We start from the raw sequence: 10,123 nt of genomic DNA, 5'->3' as shown, positions 1-10,123 counted from the left end.
TGAATTAATATTTGTAAGGTGCTAAAAATAATAATAGCTCATAGTAAGTGTTCATTACATGTATAAAGAAGATAACATTATTACCATTAAGGAAATTACAGTCTAATGTCTAAGAGAGGACATGTACAAGAGTAATATAAAGCAAGATAGAGGCACCCTAGAGTGAACCACAAAAGCCTTGAGCAAAGAAAAGCTTGAAGCAGAGAAAGAAAAAGTAAGCGTAGACACATTTGACAATATAAAAGTTTCATACATTCAGACATACACAAATACGCAATAAAAATCCGTAGGCAACAAAACAGGAAAAAAGTACTTGCCACACTTTTGGTTGACAAAGGACTAATATCCTGCATCTAGGACAATTGGGAAGAGGATGTGTACATGTGAAAACTTCGAAGAGGAATTTCAGAGCCTCAGAGGAGGATGTTGATTGCAAGCTAAAGTGTTTGAATTAAACTTGATTAAAAAGAGAGTCATCAAAGTTTTCTAGAAACAGCACTGTAAGGAAGATTACTCTGGTTGTCTGGAGAGTAAAGACGAGTCAGGATGCTGACAAGGTCAGGTGAAAGGTAGTGTCAGCCTCCCCTGGGAATGAAAGGGAGAAGATGGTCATCGCACGAATGTTCAGTGAATGTTCACATGAATGTTCAGTGCTTGATGATGACTGAGGTTTTCTGAGGTTTTGGAGCACACATAATTGGAAAATGGAGGTTAATAAAGTTTAGGAAGATGGGAGTAGAAACAGGCTTGGGGGAAAGCTGATGAGTTTGTTTCTGAAACAACATAAGTGTAAGGTATCAGCTTTAAAATTAGAGAAAGAGAGGTTAACAATTGTTTGGAAATGCAAGTTTAGAGCTCTAATGAAAATGTAAACCAAGAGGTATAGAATTAAGATTCATCCTAATAGAAGTTGAGGCCAGGGATACAGATAAGATCACAGAGTATTTCCCCTGAGTGGGAGTGGAGACCTGAGGACCACATCAAGAAAGGGCTTGTTGTGGGGCCGCCCTGATGGTGTAGTGGTTAAGTGCGCGCGCTCCGCTTCGGCGGCCCGGGGTTCGCAGGTTCAGATCCCAGGTGTGCACCAACGCACATATAAAGTAGAGGAGGATGGGCACGGATGTTAGCTCAGGACCAATCTTACTCGGCAAGAAGAGGAGGATTGGATGTTAGCTCAGGGCTGATCTTCCTCACAAAAAAAAAAAAAGAAGGAAAGAAAGGGCTTGTCGAAAATACAGATTCCTAGACTCTATTTGTACCTACTTAATCAGAATTTGGGGGTAACATTAAGCACTCTATATTTTTAACAAGTTGTAAATTTTTTTCTTGTAAACATTAAAGTTTGAGGTCCTATGCCTCAGGAGGTGAAGGGTGATGAGAAAAAATCAAGATGATTAAAAGGTAGCAAGTAAATCTGGATAGTATAGTTAGGAAGGAGGGAATCATGAGGAGTGGGCATCAAATCTTCAAGTGGATCGTAGAAGAAATGGGAAGAGAGTTTTGGTTTGTACATTAGGAAACAATTAAAGACCTTCCTTCTTCTCTAGGGTGAAGGAGTGAAGGGGTAGAAAGAAAGTAGAGATGATTAGAGATACCCCTTTCCTGAAATGTGACAACACAGAAAAGAATAAGAGAAATAATGTTGGCTTGTGACTATAACAGGACTAAGGGTATGGCTTGTATTTAAGAGTAAGTGGGACCTAATTATGTTGAGGAAAGAAGAGGATCCAATGGAAAGGAGAGAGCAGATATGGAAGAAAAAGAAGGGATTGTTGATAGAACAAGGTCACAGGAAAGGTAAAAAGGGCCAGCCTTTGAAAACTTCTTTCCTCTTGTTTCAGAAGAAGGAAAACATGTTGAGATGGAAGGCAGAGAAGCTGAAGAAATTCAAGCTGATGTCCTTGATATTCTAAGTAAATTGGTAAAGGGTTTAGAGATAGGAATATGAGGACACTACATGAAGTAGGTCATTAAAGGCATTCTTGCCAAGGTGGAGAATTAGCATGTGCTTCTGGGTCTCTTCTCCACAATCAACCCTGGAGAAATTACAGAAGCTAGAGTGGAAATATGGTTTCTAGGAACAAACACCAACCAAATTACCAACTAACAGCGAGAAATCCCTAAGGAGAGGGGAGACAATCTTAACAAATGTGTGTACCTTAGAGGAAGGGTGTTCAAGTGCTTTCTTCTCTTTTCTTCCTTTCAGGTTGCCTTGGTATAATCGTAACCTGCCTGTTCTCCATAGAAATCTGCAACCACAGTCTGGACCACTGGTGCCTAGGGGCAGTAATATTTAGGTGGTAATGAAATCAGGTGTGCGCTGGCCAGCTGCGCTTGGGCATTCACTTCTCATTCTTCCCCCTTCACATTTTGCAGCTGGATCTTCACATTCTTGCTGGATCTCAAGCTGAGGAGACTACCTCCTCCTAAGGCTGCTTTTTCTTACGAGTTCAAAAGAGAACTCCTGGCCAGAGTTGCTGCCTGGTGGGGCAACATCAAACCAGAGCCATCAGCAGTCATTTTGTGGTGTCTTGGGCTCTGAAGTTGAATGAATATGTAACATTATTTTTGAGATCTTGACTTACCGCCTTTGTGATTAAATAATTTTATTATTATTTAAGGGTTTTTCTGATTCTAAAGGTCTTTTAAAATACTCAGTTTAGGGGCCGGCCCCGTGGCTTAGCAGTTAAGTGCGCACGCTCCGCTACCGGAGGCCCAGGTTGGGATCCCAGGCGCGCACTGACTCACCGCTTCTCTGGCCATGCTGAGGCTGCGTCCCACATACGACAACTACAAGGATGTGCAACTATGACATACAACTATCTACTGGGGCTTTGGGGAAAAAAAAAAGGAGGAGGATTGGCAATAGATGTTAGCTCAGAGCCGGTCTTCCTCAGCAAAAAGAGGAGGATTAGCATGGATGTTAGCTCAGGGCTGATCTTCCTCACAAAAAACAAACAAACAAAAACAAAAACAAGACAAAACAAATAAATAAATAAGTAAAAAAAATCATTAAAAAAATAAATAAAATACTTAGTTTAGTGACTGCTATAATTGAAGTAACTCTGAAAGATACTAGCTCATAATTGTAGAAGCTCAGTACTAATTAAAAATCATGAAATACATTTTTAAAAAAATTTTTTTTGTGAAAAGGGTGCTGCCGTCAATCTGTGCAGTAAATATTCATGAAGATAATTTTTTTGGATAAAAATAAATATAAAGAGAAGTTCTATTTTTCTTCCTACATGCCATTTGATTGTCTAGAGCATGTCCTGGAATATAGTCATCCCACTTTGGTGAGCAATGAGTGTGATGGCTAATTTTATGTGTCAACTGAACAGGTTATGGTATCCAGTTATTTGGTCAAACACCAGTCTAAACATTGCCTTGAAGGTATTTTTAGATGTCATTAACTTTTAAATCAGTAGACTTAGAGTAAGGCAGATTATACTCTGTAATGTAAGTGGGTCTCATCCAATCAGTTGAAGGCCTTAAGAGAAAAGACCAAGGTCCCTTGAGGAGGAAAGAATTCTACCTTCAGACTGCCTTTGGACTCAAGACTCCAACATCAACTTCTGCCAGACTTTCCAACCTGCTAGCCTGCCTGAGGATTTGAGACTTCCCAACCCCCACAATGGCATGAGCCAATTCCTTACAGTAAGTCTGTCTGTCTCTGTCTTTCTCTGTGTGTACATTCTATTGGTGTTGTTTCTCTGGAGAACCTTGATTAATATAATGAGTTAGAGGAGCACTTTCAACCTGTGCGAGTGTGATTTGAGGTGTTATGATAAATCCCAGGTTCAAGGGTGATGTTAATAAATTTAGAATCCCAAAGTAAAATAAAATCTAGCCTCACTTATACTCACTCTAAAGAGGTTCTCCTTTTTATCAAGTGAACCTGAAATATGAATTCAGTACTAAGTATTGCCTTAAAGAGGCCTCAATTCTGACAAAAACTACCCAAAATATCGTAGGTGTTGGAAGTGGAAGAGATCTATGGAGTTTCCTAATTTATCTCTCTTAATGATCTTAGTGGCTTTGAATATTATAAAACCAGTTGATATCAATGTTATAAATACATTTATATTTGCTTTCATACAGTTGCTTTATAATGATTAGTTAATTAAAACTCTAAAAGCTCTGATATTAAGAAAAGACAAACCATGGCTCACTGACTTCTGGAATTGAATTAAACATTCACAGTAACGTCACATTGTTTCAAGGAAGAAAGCAAGAAGAATGACATTTGAAATCATGGGAGGAGTATGAACAGGTATAATATAATTGCTTGGCTTGGCATTTTGCCAAAAGACAAGTGCTCATAATTTTTGCAATAAAAAGTGCCAAGGATGCTCTTTAATGAAAACCACTGTTGTGAATTTCTGGGTCTCCATCCTATCGGAAAGTGATATTGCTGTCAAAAAGAATCCACTTATATTTGAGCATTTGTTAAATATTGGCTCATCAGTTGTTTTCGGGATCCGTGCAACCAAGGGAAATATGGGCAGAAATATTCTCTAATCCTTTAAAATGAAAGGTGAGAAAAATATATGTAAAACAGACACACTTCAGGATTTTTCTAGAGCAGTTTGCTTTCTTTGACCCAACACATGTATTGATTCTATCTTTTCTGTGGTGTCCAGAGGTGAGAGTTGGGGCAGGAGGATGAAAGAGGAGGTGTGGGTATGGGGACTGAGCACAGGGAGGAAGAGGGCTTTAGTCACATAGATTATTTCCTCTCCTAGATACTGTGAGGCCCACAGCTTCCCTATTCATCGTCTTGGCTTCCCTTCCCTTTGCCTTTTTAAATCCTTTAGCCTATTATCCTCAGATTTTGGAGCCATACATTTTCCTATTCTCAATTTCCTATTGCTCAATTTCCTATTCTACCATTTCACAGACAGGTAATATTGAGTAAGAAGTGAGTTCTCCCATGCTGGTACCTGATAGACATGGGTTTGAATCCCAGGTCTACAATTTACCATCTATATTATCTCAATAATGCTGCACAACAAATGTCTAAATCAGCTTGGGCTGCTATAACTAAATTCTCACAGTTCTGGAGGCTGGGAAGTCCAAGATCAAGGTGCCGGTTGGTTCGGTTCCTGGCGAAGGCCTTTTTCCTAGTTTGCAGATGGATGCCTTCTTACTGTATCCTCACATGATAGAGGGAGAGTGATCATCTCCCTCATATCTCTTCTTATAAGCCCACTGATTCCATTCATGAGGGCTTCACCCTTGCCTAATACCTCCCAAAGGCCCCACCTTCAAAAACCATCACATTAGGGATTAGATTTTAACATATGAATTTGGGGGATGGACACAAATATTCAGTCCATAGCAACAAAGTACCCCCAAACTTAGTGGTATAAAACAAAAATAACTGATTCTCTTGCTCACAGGCCTGCAAGTCAGTGGCTCGGCTAGGTTCCAGGCTGTAGGCTACATATTTAACTCAGGCTTACACTATGTGTCTTGATACTCCCGGGATTAACAGCTTCCTGGGGCAAGGGTTCCACCCTGTGTACTTCATTATGTGGCCTGGGCTGAAAGGCGGCATCCATATGGAGCATGTTTTCTCATGGCAAATGACCAGAATGCAAGAGGCAAGCCAAACCCAGGAAGCATGTTTGAGACCTCTGCTCACATCTTGTCTGTTAACATTCCAGGGACCCAGCAAGTACTATGCAAGGAAGACTGCTCTGCACAGAGTAGAAAGTAGAGAAGGTTTTTACTGAACAACAATCTAAACACCCTACCTGTACTCGAATAAATAGCTTAATCTCAGTTAGCCCCAGTGTTCCCGTGTCTTCTATAGAGATGATAATAATAGTAGCTACCTTTAGGGTTATTGGGAAAAGATATGATTTATAAAGAAAATGGTACAGTTTCTAGAACATAAAGAGCATTCAACAAAATATGTTAGCTCTTATTATTAATTTCCTCTGCATGTGTATAGGGAAGTAAGAAAATGGAAAAAGCAAGATGATGAGGACTAGAGAAGAAATTAAGGCTTGTATCAAATCAAAGGTAGTAAGATTAATTTAAATTCTAAATTCATAAAAAGGGTACAGGAGGAGGGATAGTTTGTGTTTATCTAAATGGTCAATTCACGATTATGGTCACCCATGTTATTATTAGTTGTTGGACATTTACTCCTACTGTTACACTATGAGAACTGAATGCACATCATGTTGTATAAAAACATAGACAAAATGTAGCCAAAACCCAGGCCAGCTCTAGTGGCCCAGTGGTTAAGTTTGGCATGCACCACTTCAGTGGCCCAGGTTCGGTTTCCGGGTGCTGACAAACACCACTTGTCAGTCAATGGTCATGCTATGGCGGCGACTCACATACAAAAAGAGGAAGGCTGGCAATAGATCTTAGCTCAGGGCGAATCTTCCTCAGCAAAAAATAAAAAATGTAGCCAAAACTGAACATCTTGCTTATTAGGCAATTTGGCAAACGTGATAAAACTATATACTCGAAGAAAAATACAGAACGTGGGAAAATGTCAGTAATTAAAACAAAAACAGAAACTGCAATGAATATGTTTAAGTAAGCAGTAATTTCTAGAATGCAACTTTGGTTTGCAGAAATCCTACATTTTAAATAATATTTTTAATCTCTGAGAGATGATTTGGCCATTTTAACTGAATTGTGTTTCCTTATGAAGTTTTAAAGGAAGACCAGAGACTCTCAATTTAAGATTATAATCAGTCACTGGATTGCTCTAGAGCTGATCAGGTAATTTCTAACAAACAGACTGAGTTAGATCACACCACAGTTGGCATGGTTGATCACTGCACAGCTTCATCATGGAGGCAACAAAGTATACTGGGTTCACTCCACTTTGGCTGATGTGATTGCTGTATGTAGATCCGGCCTTAGTCTTGACATTTAATCTCCCAGTTCTCCAATAGTACTTCCTTCCATCTGATAAAACCCAGTTTAAAAGCTAAGAATTCCTTAGTTCTATTGAGCTAGAAAATTGTCTCTTTGAATGGCATTTAACTTCTCAGCTCTGATTTCCATAATTGGAATATAGTGGTATTTGCTTATCTCTAATTCTGAGACCAGCTCCTTGCATTAATATGCTGAATGACCTAAAGCTATTTTAGCAGCAATAAGAACAGGAACTTGTATATTTCCACAAGCAGGTCTGGCAGATGGCCCACCTAGCAGGAGAGAAGAGGGCTTACCCAGCTTTCTTTCTGTAACCAGGCTCTCTCCTTCCTTATTCCCAATTCACACTTACCTAGTGTGTCGGTAAAGGATAGATTTGCCCTCTGTAGAAGTGAGCTTTAATTTCATGTCCACTGTTTAGGTTTTCATTCCTCTATTTGATGGATACTTGTTCATCTGCCTAGTTCTATGCTTGCATTCCTTAAAGGCACAGAAGGCAGAGAGGTTACTGTAACTGGATGTCAGTTCTTTCCCAGTTAGGAGTTTTGCTCTGACACTTCTGATTTCCTGCTCTGGTCAACTTGCCTGGACAGCATAGAAACCACAATGCTCTCTTCATCCCTCCTCTTTACAGCCTGGACCAGAAGTGGCTCTTAGCAGCCAGCTTCTTGCATGCTTTTTCTCTGGATCTCACATTAGCTTCACTTTATTCTTCAGGGACAAAGGATCTGGGTGCACTCAGTTTTAAGTCAGAACAAAACAAGAACAAGAAAGGACTGAAGAATTGTCTTTCTGCCTCCCTGAAATCCCTGCTTTCATTCATTCATTCATTCAACCAGTATTTATTGAGTGCCTTCTCTGTGAAAGTTATGACATGTGGCAATGCCGATACAAAGATGAATAGGACACTTTCTCCATTCTCAAGGACCTCACAAAAGTAATAAAGACTAACAAACAAGCCATTCCAATTCAGTGTGGCACTGCCATAATAGATGTGAACATGTACCTAGTTTGGAACTAGCTGGAAAGTTGTTTTCTGGAGCCAGGGATTTCTAAATAAGACCTGAAGACCAAGTTAGCCATATGCATAGAGGTTTGGTTTAAAAAGAGAGTCCAGGCAGAGGAAACAGCATGTGCAGAAGCCCGGATACATTTTCATCTCCATGCTGCATTGTATGTCCTAGTCAGTCAAGCCTCCTTCCTGAAACGCTTGGAGAGAAATTGAAAAGGCAAAGGTGTGACCAACAGGTACTATGTCCAGGACATATCAGCTTGTGATCTAAGGAGGCAGAGTGCCAAACTCAGAAGCTTGTTAGACTGTCCCTTCTTTTCCATCCAGTCATAACATTGTTTCAAGACTTGTTCCCGTCAGAGAAAACATGCTCCTCCCACCATTACTCATGCAGATCCACCTTTAAACCACGATGGAAAATAATGCTGAGTGGGCCTTTTGGTACTTAATTTTCTCATCTTGAAAACTATAATGCTGGCACACAGTTTAGTAAATTACATCTAAAAATCATTAAATATGCTACTATACTTGCAACCTGGAATCTTTCCTTGTAACTGACATCCTTGAAATCTTGGACTTCAAGCTTTCTGCAAGTATAAGAAGGAAGAGTCTTCCCACATCCTGTGTTGGAGTCATGTTCCCCCTCACAGCCCCACCTACATCTTTTCCATAACCCCTTGGTGTTCCCTGATGTGGCTGGTGACATCCACAATTCCTAATACACTTTGTAACTTGCTTTCCAGAACTTAGAGGGGCTCAGAAAGTGCAGAGGTTGGAAGTACTCTCAGCACTATCTCAACCACATCATGAGTGAAAGGGACAGTTCTGGGCTTCCCTTGATTCCTATCCTCCACTGTTAATACTGTAGCTTTGGGGCAATGCTTTCTACTTTGTAAACCATTTTTTGGAAAACTGCTCTGCTCTCAAATTAAATCTGCTTTTAATGTGAGATATAAAGAATAACTATACTGGGACAGCCCCAATGGCCTAGTGGTTGAAGTTCAGCGCATTCCACTTCAGTGGCTCGGGTTCAGTTCCTGGGTGTGGAACTACACCAATCATCTGTCAGCGGCCATGCTATGGTGGTGGCTCACATAAAAAAAAAACGAAGATTGGCAACAGATGTTAGTTCGGAGTGAATCTTCCCCAGAGGAAAAAAAAAAAAAGAATAACTATACTGATAACGTCTGACAACTATTGAGGGACTAGATGTACAAGTTATTATTCTAAGAGTTTTGTGGGTATTAAATGATTTAACATTTATAAAAATCTTATGGGGATTTATATTATTATTATAATCACTCCCATGTAATGAATGAGAAAATTGACACAGGGAGGTTAAATGTGCCTAAGGTAAATGGCAGGGCTGGGATTTGAACCCAGGCAATCTAGCTCCAGAATCTATGTTCTTAAGGACCACACTGAACCACCTCTCCAGAAAACCCATTACAGACAATTTTAAAGAATAGTATTTTGATAAAATATATTGATAAAAACACCAAGTAAAAAGAGTAACCTGCAGTGGACACAAAGAGAATTAGATATCAAATGTTTCTAAATTCCCAGAAAGATTAAAACTTCTGTTTGTGTGTTATTATAGCCCAGTAATAATCACTAATCATATTGTAAATTTCTTGCTGTAGTTAAAATGATTAAAAAGTCTCTCCTGAATTGATTTATGCATATATATCACTTATTACTTACTAGATGTTCATTCATCTCAATTTACCACGGAGTACTGGAAACTGCTTACTAAAAATATTATCAATCTGGGGCAGGCCTGGTGGCGTAGTGGTTCCTTACACTCTGCTTCAGCAGCTCGGGGTTCACAGATTTGGATCCCAGGTGTGGACCTATGCACAGCTTATTGAGCCATGCTGTGGCAGGCGTCCCATATATAAAGTAGAGGAAGACGGGCACGGATGTTAGCCCAGGGCCAATCTTCCTCATCTAAAAGAGGAGGATTGGCAATGGATGTTAGCTCAGGGATAATCTTCCTCACCAAAAAAAAAGAAATTATCAATTTAACAATTTGGAATTACACAAAATATTTGCATAAGATACATTTCAATTGGTGTAGAATTTTTAAAAATTTTGTATAAGTGTGCAAGACTAGTTTCCCATCACTTGCTTTTTGTTTTTTCAAATATACACTATGGCATATGTAACTGTGCTTGTTTCTTCTTCTGTAAAATGGAGCTAATT

Source organism: Diceros bicornis, chromosome 9 (genome assembly GCF_020826845.1).
Source record: "Diceros bicornis minor isolate mBicDic1 chromosome 9, mDicBic1.mat.cur, whole genome shotgun sequence".
Classification (NCBI taxonomy): domain Eukaryota; kingdom Metazoa; phylum Chordata; class Mammalia; order Perissodactyla; family Rhinocerotidae; genus Diceros; species Diceros bicornis.
The sequence above is the reverse complement of the archived record's forward strand: the minus strand, read 5'-3'. Positions refer to the sequence as shown.